Source organism: Ranitomeya variabilis, chromosome 2 (assembly GCF_051348905.1).
Source record: "Ranitomeya variabilis isolate aRanVar5 chromosome 2, aRanVar5.hap1, whole genome shotgun sequence".
Classification (NCBI taxonomy): Eukaryota; Metazoa; Chordata; class Amphibia; order Anura; family Dendrobatidae; genus Ranitomeya; species Ranitomeya variabilis.
The window spans coordinates 910,060,605-910,072,518 of NC_135233.1; the positions used below are offsets into that span (position 1 = coordinate 910,060,605).

Below are 11,914 nucleotides of genomic sequence, written 5' to 3' on the forward strand. Positions count from 1 at the left end.
TCCTCTTCGCCCGCTACCTCGTCCTGTACACTGCCCTGACCAGACAATGGCTGACTGTCATCAAGGCTTTCCTCTTCCTCTGGTGCAGACGCCTGCTCCTTTATGTGCGTCAAACTTTGCATCAGCAGACGCATTAGGGGGATGCTCATGCTTATTACGGCGTTGTCTGCACTAACCAGCCATGTGCATTCCTCAAAACACTGAAGGACTTGACACATGTCTTGTATCTTAGACCACTGCACACCTGACAACTCCATGTCTGCCATCCTACTGCCTGCCCGTGTATCCTCCCACAAATAAATAACAGCACGCCTCTGTTCGCACAGTCTCTGAAGCATGTGCAGTGTTGAGTTCCACCTTGTTGCAACGTCTATGATTAGGCGATGCTGGGGAAGGTTCAAAGACCGCTGATAGGTCTGCATACGGCTGGCGTGTACAGGCGAACGTCGGATATGTGAGCAAAGTGCACGCACTTTGAGGAGCAGGTCGGAGAACCCAGGATAAGTTTTCAATAAGCACTGCACCACCAGGTTTAAGGTGTGAGCCAGGCAAGGAATGTGTTTCAGTTGGGAAAGGGAGATGGCAGCCATGAAATTCCTTCCGTTATCACTCACTACCTTGCCTGCCTCAAGATCTACTGTGCCCAGCCACGACTGTGTTTCTTGTTGCAAGAACTCGGACAGAACTTCCGCGGTGTGTCTGTTGTCGCCCAAGCACTTCATAGCCAATACAGCCTGCTGACGCTTGGCAGTAGCTGGCCCATAATGGGACAACTGGTGTGCAACAGTGTCATCTGCCGATGGAGTGGTTGGCAGACTGCGTTCTGTGGAAGAGCTGTAGCTTCTGCAGGAGGACGAGGAGGAGGAGGAGGAGGGGGTGCGAACGCCTACAGCCAACTGTTTCCTAGACCGTGGGCTAGGCACAACTGTCCCTAAATTGATGTCGCCTGTGGACCCTGCATCCACCACATTCACCCAGTGTGCCGTGATGGACACATAACGTCCCTGGCCATGCCTACTGGTCCATGCATCTGTAGTCAGGTGCACCTTTGTACTCACAGATTGCCTGAGTGCATGGACGATGCGCTGTTTAACATGCTGGTGCAGGGCTGGGATGGCTTTTCTGGAAAAAAAGTGTCGACTGGGTAGCTCGTATCGTGGTTCAGCGTACTCCATCAGGGCTTTGAAAGCTTCGCTTTCAACTAACCGGTAGGGCATCATCTCTAACGAGATTAGTCTAGCTATGTGGGCGTTAAAACCCTGTGTACGCGGATGCGAGGATAAGTACTTCCTTTTTCTAACCAGAGTCTCATGTAGGGTGAGCTGGACTGGAGAGCTGGAGATCGTGGAACTTTCGGGTGTGCCGGTGTACATGGCAGACTGAGAGACGGTTGGAGACGGAATTGTTTCCGCCGGTGCCCTAGATGCAATATTTCCTCCTACAAAACTGGTGATTCCCTGACCCTGACTGCTTTTGGCTGGCAAAGAAACCTGCACAGATACTGCCGGTGGTGCGGAAAATGGTGGCCTTACAGTGACGGAAGGGATGTTGCGTTGCTGACTAGCTTCATTGGCCGAGGGTGCTACAACCTTGAGGGACGTTTGGTAGTTAGTCCAGGCTTGAAAATGCATGGTGGTTAAGTGTCTATGCATGCAACTAGTATTTAGACTTTTCAGATTCTGACCTCTGCTTAAGCTAGTTGAACATTTTTGACAGATGACTTTGCGCTGATCAGTTGGATGTTGTTTAAAAAAATGCCAGACTGCACTCTTCCTAGACTCGGATCCCTTTTCAGGGATTGCAGACTGAGCTTTAACCGGATGGCAACGCTGTGCTCCAACAGGTTTTGGCTTTGACACGCGTTTTGGGCCAGATACGGGCCCGGCAGATGGAACCTGTTGCGATGTTGATGCCTGCTGCAGCCCCTCCTCCACCTCCGCTTCTGAACTACTGCCGCCTGCACCCTGTTCCCCCAATGGCTGCCAATCGGGGTCAATAACTGGGTCATCTATTACCTCCTCTTCGAGCTCGTGTGCAACTTCGTCTGTGTCACTGTGTCGGTCGGTGGTATAGCGTTCGTGGCGGGGCAACATAGTCTCATCAGGGTCTGATTGTGGATCTGTACCCTGAGAGGGCAATGTGGTGGTCTGAGTCAAAGGAGCAGCATAGTACTCTGGCTGTGGCTGTGCATCAGTGCACTCCATGTCAGAATATACTTGTAATGGGCATGGCCTGTTAAATGTTTCACTTTCTAAGCCAGGGACGGTATGTGTAAAGAGCTCCATGGAGTGACCCGTTGTGTCGCCTGCTGCATCCTTCTCTCTTGTTGTAGTTTTTGCTGAGGAGGACAAGGAAGCGACTTGTCCCTGACCGTGAACATCCACAAGCGACGCGCTGCTTTTACATTTACCAGTTTCGGAAGAGGAGGCAAAAGAGCTAGAGGCTGAGTCTGCAATGTAAGCCAAAACTTGCTGTTGCTGCTCCGCCTTTAAAAGCGGTTTTCCTACTCCCAGAAAAGAGAGCGTTCGAGGCCTTGTGTAGCCTGACGACGAAACTGGCTCCACAGCTCCAGACTTAGGTGGAATATTTTTATCCCCACGACCACCTGATGCTCCACTACCACTACCATCATTACCAGCTGACAATGAACGCCCACGACGACCTCTTGCACCAGACTTCCTCATTGTTTTAAAATCTTAACCAAAGTAACTTTATTTGTTGCTGTCAAACAACTTACACGGTGAGCTATAACTTCAGTATGATTTCAATATCCCTTAACAGGTTGGTGAGACCACAAGGAAAATCAGGCACAATGTTACACACTCTGTTTTCTGTGGCACAAAATCACAGAGATGACACACATGCAGGACTGTCACTCAAGCACTAATGTCAATATTAATCTCCCACCTAATTTATGTATTTTTTTTTTTCAGGGAGACTTTAGAAACCAAATAATAATAAAAAAAATAAATAAATAGGCTTTCTATAGCCCACTGAATGAGAGATAGCACACACAGCAGTGGCACACAAGCCCTGACTGAGGCCAATATTTTTCTCCCACTGATTGATGTAGTGTTTTTGTGTTGAGGTAGATTTTAGAACACAAATCAAGGAAAAAAAAAAAAAAAGCTTTCTATGGCCCACTGAATGAGAGAGGTGGCACACCCAGGAGTCAAGACTGGCACACAAGCTGAAAGGGCAATATTACTCTCCCACTGTTTTTTGTATTTTTTTTTTTTTTTTTTCAGGGAGACTTTAGAAACCAAATAATATTAAAAAAACCAAAAAAAAAATAGCCTTTCTATGGCCCACTGAATGAGAGAGAGAGGTGGCACACCCAGGAGTCAAGACTGGCACACAAGCTGAAAGGGCAATATTACTCTCCCACTGTTTTTTAATGTATTTTTTGTTTTTTAAGGGAGACTTTAGAAACCCAATAATATTTAATAAAAAAAAAAAAAAAAAAGGCTTTCTATGGCCCACTGAATGAGAGAGAGAGGTGGCACACCCAGGAGTCAAGACTGGCACACAAGCTGAAAGGGCAATATTACTCTCCCACTGTTTTTTTTATGTTTTTTTTTTTTTCAGGGAGACTTTAGAAACCAAATAATATTAAAAAAAAAAAAAAAAATAGGCTTGCTATAGCCCACTGAATGAGAGATAGCACACACAGCAGTGGCACACAAGCCCTGACTGAGGCCAATATTTTTCTCCCACTGATTGATGTAGTGTTTTTGTGTTGAGGTAGAATTTAGAACACAAATCACGGAAAAAATAAATAGGCTTTCTATGGCCCACTGAATGAAAGGGAGAGAGGTGGCACACCCAGGAGTCAAGACTGGCACACAAGCTGAAAGGGCAATATTACTCTCCCACTGTTTTTTGTATGTTTTTTTTTTTTTTTTCAGGGAGACTTTAGAAACCAAATAATATTAAAAAAACCAAAAAAAAAATAGCCTTTCTATGGCCCACTGAATGAGAGAGAGAGGTGGCACACCCAGGAGTCAAGACTGGCACACAAGCTGAAAGGGCAATATTACTCTCCCACTGTTTTTTTATGTATTTTTTGTTTTTTAAGGGAGACTTTAGAAACCCAATAATATTAAAAAAAATAAATAAATAGGCTTTCTATGGCCCACTGAATGAGAGGGAGAGAGGTGGCACACCCAGGAGTCAAGACTGGCACACAAGCTGAAAGGGCAATATTACTCTCCCACTGTTTTTTTAGGTTTTGTTTTTTTTTTCAGGGAGACTTTAGAAACCAAATAATATTAAAAAAAAAAATAGGCTTGCTATAGCCCACTGAATGAGAGATAGCACACACAGCAGTGGCACACAAGCCCTGACTGAGGCCAATATTTTTCTCCCACTGATTGATGTAGTGTTTTTGTGTTGAGGTAGAATTTAGAACACAAATCACGGAAAAAATAAATAGGCTTTCTATGGCCCACTGAATGAAAGGGAGAGAGGTGGCACACCCAGGAGTCAAGACTGGCACACAAGCTGAAAGGGCAATATTACTCTCCCACTGTTTTTTGTATGTTTTTTTTTTTTTTCAGGGAGACTTTAGAAACCAAATAATATTAAAAAAACCAAAAAAAAAATAGCCTTTCTATGGCCCACTGAATGAGAGAGAGAGGTGGCACACCCAGGAGTCAAGACTGGCACACAAGCTGAAAGGGCAATATTACTCTCCCACTGTTTTTTTATGTATTTTTTGTTTTTTAAGGGAGACTTTAGAAACCCAATAATATTTAAAAAAAAAAAAAAATAGGCTTTCTATGGCCCACTGAATGAAAGGGAGAGAGGTGGCACACCCAGGAGTCAAGACTGGCACACAAGCTGAAAGGGCAATATTACTCTCCCACTGTTTTTTGTATGTTTTTTTTTTTTTTTTCAGGGAGACTTTAGAAACCAAATAATATTAAAAAAACCAAAAAAAAAATAGCCTTTCTATGGCCCACTGAATGAGAGAGAGAGGTGGCACACCCAGGAGTCAAGACTGGCACACAAGCTGAAAGGGCAATATTACTCTCCCACTGTTTTTTTATGTATTTTTTGTTTTTTAAGGGAGACTTTAGAAACCCAATAATATTTTAAAAAAATAAATAAATAGGCTTTCTATGGCCCACTGAATGAGAGGGAGAGAGGTGGCACACCCAGGAGTCAAGACTGGCACACAAGCTGAAAGGGCAATATTACTCTCCCACTGTTTTTTTAGGTTTTTTTTTTTTTTTCAGGGAGACTTTAGAAACCAAATAATATTAAAAAAAAAAAAAAAAAAATAGGCTTGCTATAGCCCACTGAATGAGAGATAGCACACACAGCAGTGGCACACAAGCCCTGACTGAGGCCAATATTTTTCTCCCACTGATTGATGTAGTGTTCTTGTGTTGAGGTAGAATTTAGAACACAAATCACGGAAAAAATAAATAGGCTTTCTATGGCCCACTGAATGAAAGGGAGAGAGGTGGCACACCCAGGAGTCAAGACAGGCACACAAGCTGAAAGGGCAATATTACTCTCCCACTGTTTTTTTATGTATTTTTTGTTTTTTAAGGGAGACTTTAGAAACCCAATAATATTTAAAAAAAAAAATAAATAGGCTTTCTATGGCCCACTGAATGAGAGGGAGAGAGGTGGCACACCCAGGAGTCAAGACTGGCACACAAGCTGAAAGGGCAATATTACTCTCCCACTGTTTTTTTAGGTTTTTTTTTTTTTTTCAGGGAGACTTTAGAAACCAAATAATATTAAAAAAACCAAAAAAATAAATAGCCTTTCTATGGCCCACTGAATGAGAGAGAGAGGTGGCACACCCAGGAGTCAAGACTGGCACACAAGCTGAAAGGGCAATATTACTCTCCCACTGTTTTTTGTATGTTTTTTTTTTTTTTTCAGGGAGACTTTAGAAACCAAATAATATTAAAAAAACCAAAAAAATAAATAGCCTTTCTATGGCCCACTGAATGAGAGAGAGAGGTGGCACACCCAGGAGTCAAGACTGGCACACAAGCTGAAAGGGCAATATTACTCTCCCACTGTTTTTTTATGTATTTTTTGTTTTTTAAGGGAGACTTTAGAAACCCAATAATATTTTTAAAAAAAAATAAATAGGCTTTCTATGGCCCACTGAATGAAAGGGAGAGAGGTGGCACACCCAGGAGTCAAGACTGGCACACAAGCTGAAAGGGCAATATTACTCTCCCACTGTTTTTTGTATGTTTTTTTTTTTTTTCAGGGAGACTTTAGAAACCAAATAATATTAAAAAAACCAAAAAAAAAATAGCCTTTCTATGGCCCACTGAATGAGAGAGAGAGGTGGCACACCCAGGAGTCAAGACTGGCACACAAGCTGAAAGGGCAATATTACTCTCCCACTGTTTTTTTATGTATTTTTTGTTTTTTAAGGGAGACTTTAGAAACCCAATAATATTTAAAAAAAAAAATAAATAGGCTTTCTATGGCCCACTGAATGAGAGGGAGAGAGGTGGCACACCCAGGAGTCAAGACTGGCACACAAGCTGAAAGGGCAATATTACTCTCCCACTGTTTTTTTAGGTTTTGTTTTTTTTTTCAGGGAGACTTTAGAAACCAAATAATATTAAAAAAAAAAAAAAAAATAGGCTTGCTATAGCCCACTGAATGAGAGATAGCACACACAGCAGTGGCACACAAGCCCTGACTGAGGCCAATATTTTTCTCCCACTGATTGATGTAGTGTTTTTGTGTTGAGGTAGAATTTAGAACACAAATCACGGAAAAAATAAATAGGCTTTCTATGGCCCACTGAATGAAAGGGAGAGAGGTGGCACACCCAGGAGTCAAGACTGGCACACAAGCTGAAAGGGCAATATTACTCTCCCACTGTTTTTTGTATGTTTTTTTTTTTTTTTCAGGGAGACTTTAGAAACCAAATAATATTAAAAAAAAAAAATAGCCTTTCTATGGCCCACTGAATGAGAGAGAGAGGTGGCACACCCAGGAGTCAAGACTGGCACACAAGCTGAAAGGGCAATATTACTCTCCCACTGTTTTTTTATGTATTTTTTGTTTTTTAAGGGAGACTTTAGAAACCCAATAATATTTAAAAAAAAAAATAAATAGGCTTTCTATGGCCCACTGAATGAGAGGGAGAGAGGTGGCACACCCAGGAGTCAAGACTGGCACACAAGCTGAAAGGGCAATATTACTCTCCCACTGTTTTTTTATGTATTTTTTGTTTTTTAAGGGAGACTTTAGAAACCCAATAATATTTAAAAAAATAAATAAATAGGCTTTCTATGGCCCACTGAATGAGAGGGAGAGAGGTGGCACACCCAGGAGTCAAGACTGGCACACAAGCTGAAAGGGCAATATTACTCTCCCACTGTTTTTTTAGGTTTTTTTTTTTTTTTTTCAGGGAGACTTTAGAAACCAAATAATATTAAAAAAAAAAATAGGCTTGCTATAGCCCACTGAATGAGAGATAGCACACACAGCAGTGGCACACAAGCCCTGACTGAGGCCAATATTTTTCTCCCACTGATTGATGTAGTGTTTTTGTGTTGAGGTAGATTTTAGAACACAAATCACGGAAAAAATAAATAGGCTTTCTATGGCCCACTCAGTGAGAGATGGCACACACAGGGATGGCACTGTAGCAGAAATGCCAATCTTAATCTCCCACAAAAAAAAACAAAAAAAAAAAAAAACTGTCCTACAATTACTATCTCCCTGCAGTAATGTAAGCCAGGTATGGCAGGCAGCAATAGGAGTGGACTGATGCACAAATTAAATAAAAAGTGTGGACAAACAAAAAAGATAGCTGTGCAGAAAGGAAGGAACAAGAGGATATGTGCTTTGAAAAAAGCAGTTGGTTTCCACAGTGGCGTACACACAGCAATACAGCTATCACGGAGCCTTCTAGGGCAGCCCAATGAGCTACAGCGCTGAGGGGAAAAAAAAAAAAAAATAGCTTCCACAGTCCCTGCACACCGAAGGTGGTGTTGGACAGTGGAAATCGCTACAGCACAAGCGGTTTGGTGGTTAGTGGACCCTGCCTAACGCTCTCCCTGCTTCTGACGAAGCGGCAGCAACCTGTCCCTAAGCTCAGATCAGCAGCAGTGAGATGGCGGTCGGCGGGAACGCCCCTTTATAGCCCCTGTGACGCCGCAGACAGCAAGCCAATCACTGAAATGCCCTTCTCTAAGATGGTGGGGACCAGGATCTATGTCATCACGCTGCCCACACTCTGCGTTCACCTTCATTGGCTGAGAAATGGCGCTTTTCGCGTCATTGAAACGCGACTTTGGCGCGAAAGTCGCGTACCGCATGGCCGACAAGCACAGGGGTCGGATCGGGTTTCATGAGACGCCGACTTAGCCAAAAGTCGGCGACTTTTGAAAATGATCGACCCGTTTCGCTCAACCCTAGTCTTGAGTCTTCTAGAGACCACACCAGTTGATTAGCAAGACTAGACTTACATAAAGGGAAGCGGGGCCATATCAGGAATGTTGGGTTCTAGGAAAACATCAACTTTTAGAAGCGGAAGAAAGAATTGTGTGTTAGTGAAGGAGCTCTGTGTGATCCTTAATATTCATGATACCAGTGTGTGCTACAATGATATCTTCACATGAGTAGACATGTTAATAATAGTGTTGGGAGCCTGAGTTAATTAAATGCATGAATTACGCTTGCGCTCATCTTGTGATATGTCTTCTGGTAAACAGTCCGGCACACCACACCCCCACAACGTCCCCCCACAGGGGATGCCTGTTTGCATTTCTCGTAATTATTAAAAGCAATCTGTCACTACATTTGACCTACCCAACCTGTTAATATGAGCATACATGTTATAGACTGCTGAGGAGAGTGTGTCTGTATGTCTCATATGAGATGCCTTTTTGTTGATAAATTATCTTTTATCACTTTATATAAATGATCTCTTCCAGGCTCTGGGGAAGACGCTGCTTGGAAGATAACTGCCTCTGGAGATTATTTAAATGAATGTGGTGACAGATTCCATATAATAAAAAGTGTGTTACTGCTAAAATGAACTAAAATAAGTGTAAACTTTATATATTCAGTAGCGTAGCTACCAGGGGGGCAGAGGGTGCGGTCGCCCCGGGCCCCTTGCTCTGAGGGGGCCCACTCAGAGTTACTGCCACTGTTAACTATGCAGGTGTACGCAGCACGCCGATGTAGTTCTCTCCACTGTAGTGTGGGGAGACATAATCTCCCTGCACTATCACTGTCCGTTCTATAGCACACGCCCCCATTGCACCCTGTGTGTCTGCAGGAGAGACCGCACGGACGTCACCACGCAGCAGTTGCTGCCTTGAGGCTTCTTCTTCCCGCCGGAGAGGAGCAAAGACAAGGTGGTGCTGTGAGTATTTAGAACTTGGGCTGCTTTGTGCAGGGGGGTTGTGTCTGTGCAGTGAGGAGGGGGAAGGACGCTGCTGCCCTACAAGTCCTGGATTGTATATTTTCTTGTATTTGTGGTCTTGTATCTGAGGCACAGTAGATTTATGGCGCTAGTCTACTTGAACTTTTAAACATATCAGGTGACTCTGCCAATGCAAATCAGCTGCCATAAATCTCATTATGCCTCAGATAGAGCCACTGACATAAATAGTAACTATCATGCACTGCCCTGATAGAAGTCACCCCAGCTGCAGGACAGCACAAACAAGAATGTGTCTTTCCCTGTATATATACACTGTATGTGCATATATATATATATATATATATATATATATATATATATATATATATATATATATATATATATATATATATACATACATATGTAAAAATTTATAGTAGCAAAAAAATAAGGCAGCGCACCATTGACAAAATTAAAAAATAGTGTTTAGTAGCCCATTGGGGCTCAGCCACATGTCGGTTCTACTGAGAACCTTTATCCAGGAGAACCAAAATTCTGTTTTTTCATTTTTTTTGCTGCTGCATTGAAGATCGGTAAATGCCTGCAATGTTTGGGTTTGGCAGCTGATATTACACACTGTTTGCTAGTGCTGCTTTCAAATCTCCCTCTCTCTCTCTCCAGATACACACTCTGTGACTTGGTCCTGTAGCCGGGGAGAGGGTCCTATCATATCATATTGTAAATCCAGGGTGGCAAGCGTGAAAACCCAAATATATGGTATAACTTGGTATGGTATAAGAGCCAAATAGAAGAAAATACAAACAGCCAGTAGGTGCGTATAGATGATAACAAGACCCCTGAACATATACTCAGTCTGGCCAACTAGACCCCCCAAATGCAGAAAAGGAAATAAAAGAGAAGACCTACCAGGGTGTGCACTTTCTTCTTTACATGAGTAATATTTTACCTCCCTCTCTTCTAATTCCCTCTTTCTTTCTGGTCCCCTCTTTGGGGTCTTGCCCAGACAATAGTATTTCTTTTAGGGTTACCTGGGTACATTAAGGGAGCTATTCACATACGCTGGCCTCTATATACACCCACTGGCTGTTTCTGTTTTCTTCTATTTAGCCCTTTGTTATATATATCAGCACTGTGCAAGATGTAGTCCACAAACAGGGACCGACAGAGACCAGAATCAAAGGCATGGGAGCTACAGCGGGGGCCATTATACAGTGTTAGAGCTAATTTGGGGGTCATTATACAGCGGATGAGCTAATGCGGGAGCCAGTATACAGTGTGAGAGCTAATGCAGGGGTCAATATACAGTATGGGAGCTAATGTGGGGCCAGTATACAGCATGATAGCTATTTTTGGGAGCCATCATACAGTGTTAGAGCTAATTCGGAGGCCATTATACAGCATGGGAGCTAATGCGGAAGCCATTATACAGTACAGTTTAAAGGCTACTGTGGGGGCCATCATGCGGTATGGGGGCCTATATACAGTGTGGGTGTTACTGTGGGGTCTGTCATAAACTGGGGTGGTTTACATACAGTGTGGGAGCTACTGTGGGGGGACAAAAGAGACATTCTACTATGTAAAGTCCCAATGGTGGCATTATTATGTGAGGCAGTATGAGGAGCATTGCTTTTGTATCACACAGCAGGTGCAATAGTAGGGACACATGTGACAGAAGTGGCTCAGTATTGGGTTGAGTACTTTGTGCAGGTTGGAGATAGATGGGTACTGGGCTGGAAATGTGTGAGAAGTCAAATGTGTCTTTGTTGTAATCTCTGCAGAGGAGTCCTGGCTGGAAGAAGTTGGCATGTCGGTCTGAGTAAGGTGTAAAAGTGAACGATTATCAAAAAGAACATCACCTGTAAGTTATTGTCTGTATTGTAAACTCTTGTATATTCTGCAACACTGGTATCTACAATTATGAGATCATCATATGACGGTATAATCAGTATTGTTTTTTGTGTAGAGATTTTTTTCAGTTACAGCACTGTAATGTGCTGAGGTTCTCCTATACCCACGAATAGAGTGCGCCACCTCAGTTGCAATCAGGGCTATTGGTTAGGGGCCCACTCAGATTTTTCGCCCCCCCTGAGCTGAACCCCTAGCTACGCCTCTGATATTTATTAATTACCATCTATCTGTATAATCGTCTAAGGGTCACTTCCGTCTGTTTGTCTGTGACGGAAATCCCGCGTCGCTGACTGGCACAGTCCGGCTGCGAATTCACACCTTCCTACTCTCCGTCAGTGCCCCCTCCAGTCAGCGCTCATACAGGGTTAATGGCTGCGTTACACCGCGTTATGTCGCGGTGTAACGCAGTCCGTTAACGCTGCTATTAACCCTGTGTGACCAACTTTTTACTATTGATGCTGCCTATGCAGCATCAATAGTAAAAAGATCTAATGTTAAAAATAATAATAAAAAATAAAAAATCATTATATTCTAACCTTTCCCGCTCCTCGAGACGCTCCTGTCCAAAGAATGCATTTTGATCTCGCGAGATGATGACGTAGTGGTCTCGACCGCTAC

General features: G+C 43.2%; 1 long non-coding RNA gene across 1 annotated transcript; it reads left to right on the forward strand.

Annotated features, from left to right (window-relative positions):
• The first annotated feature begins 9,111 nt into the window (after positions 1 to 9,111).
• On the forward strand, positions 9,112 to 11,460 carry LOC143810013 (uncharacterized). The gene is made up of 3 exons (XR_013222597.1): positions 9,112 to 9,367; positions 10,049 to 10,199; positions 11,167 to 11,460. It is a non-coding gene; the product is annotated as an uncharacterized LOC143810013 (long non-coding RNA).
• The last annotated feature ends 454 nt before the right edge of the window (positions 11,461 to 11,914 follow it).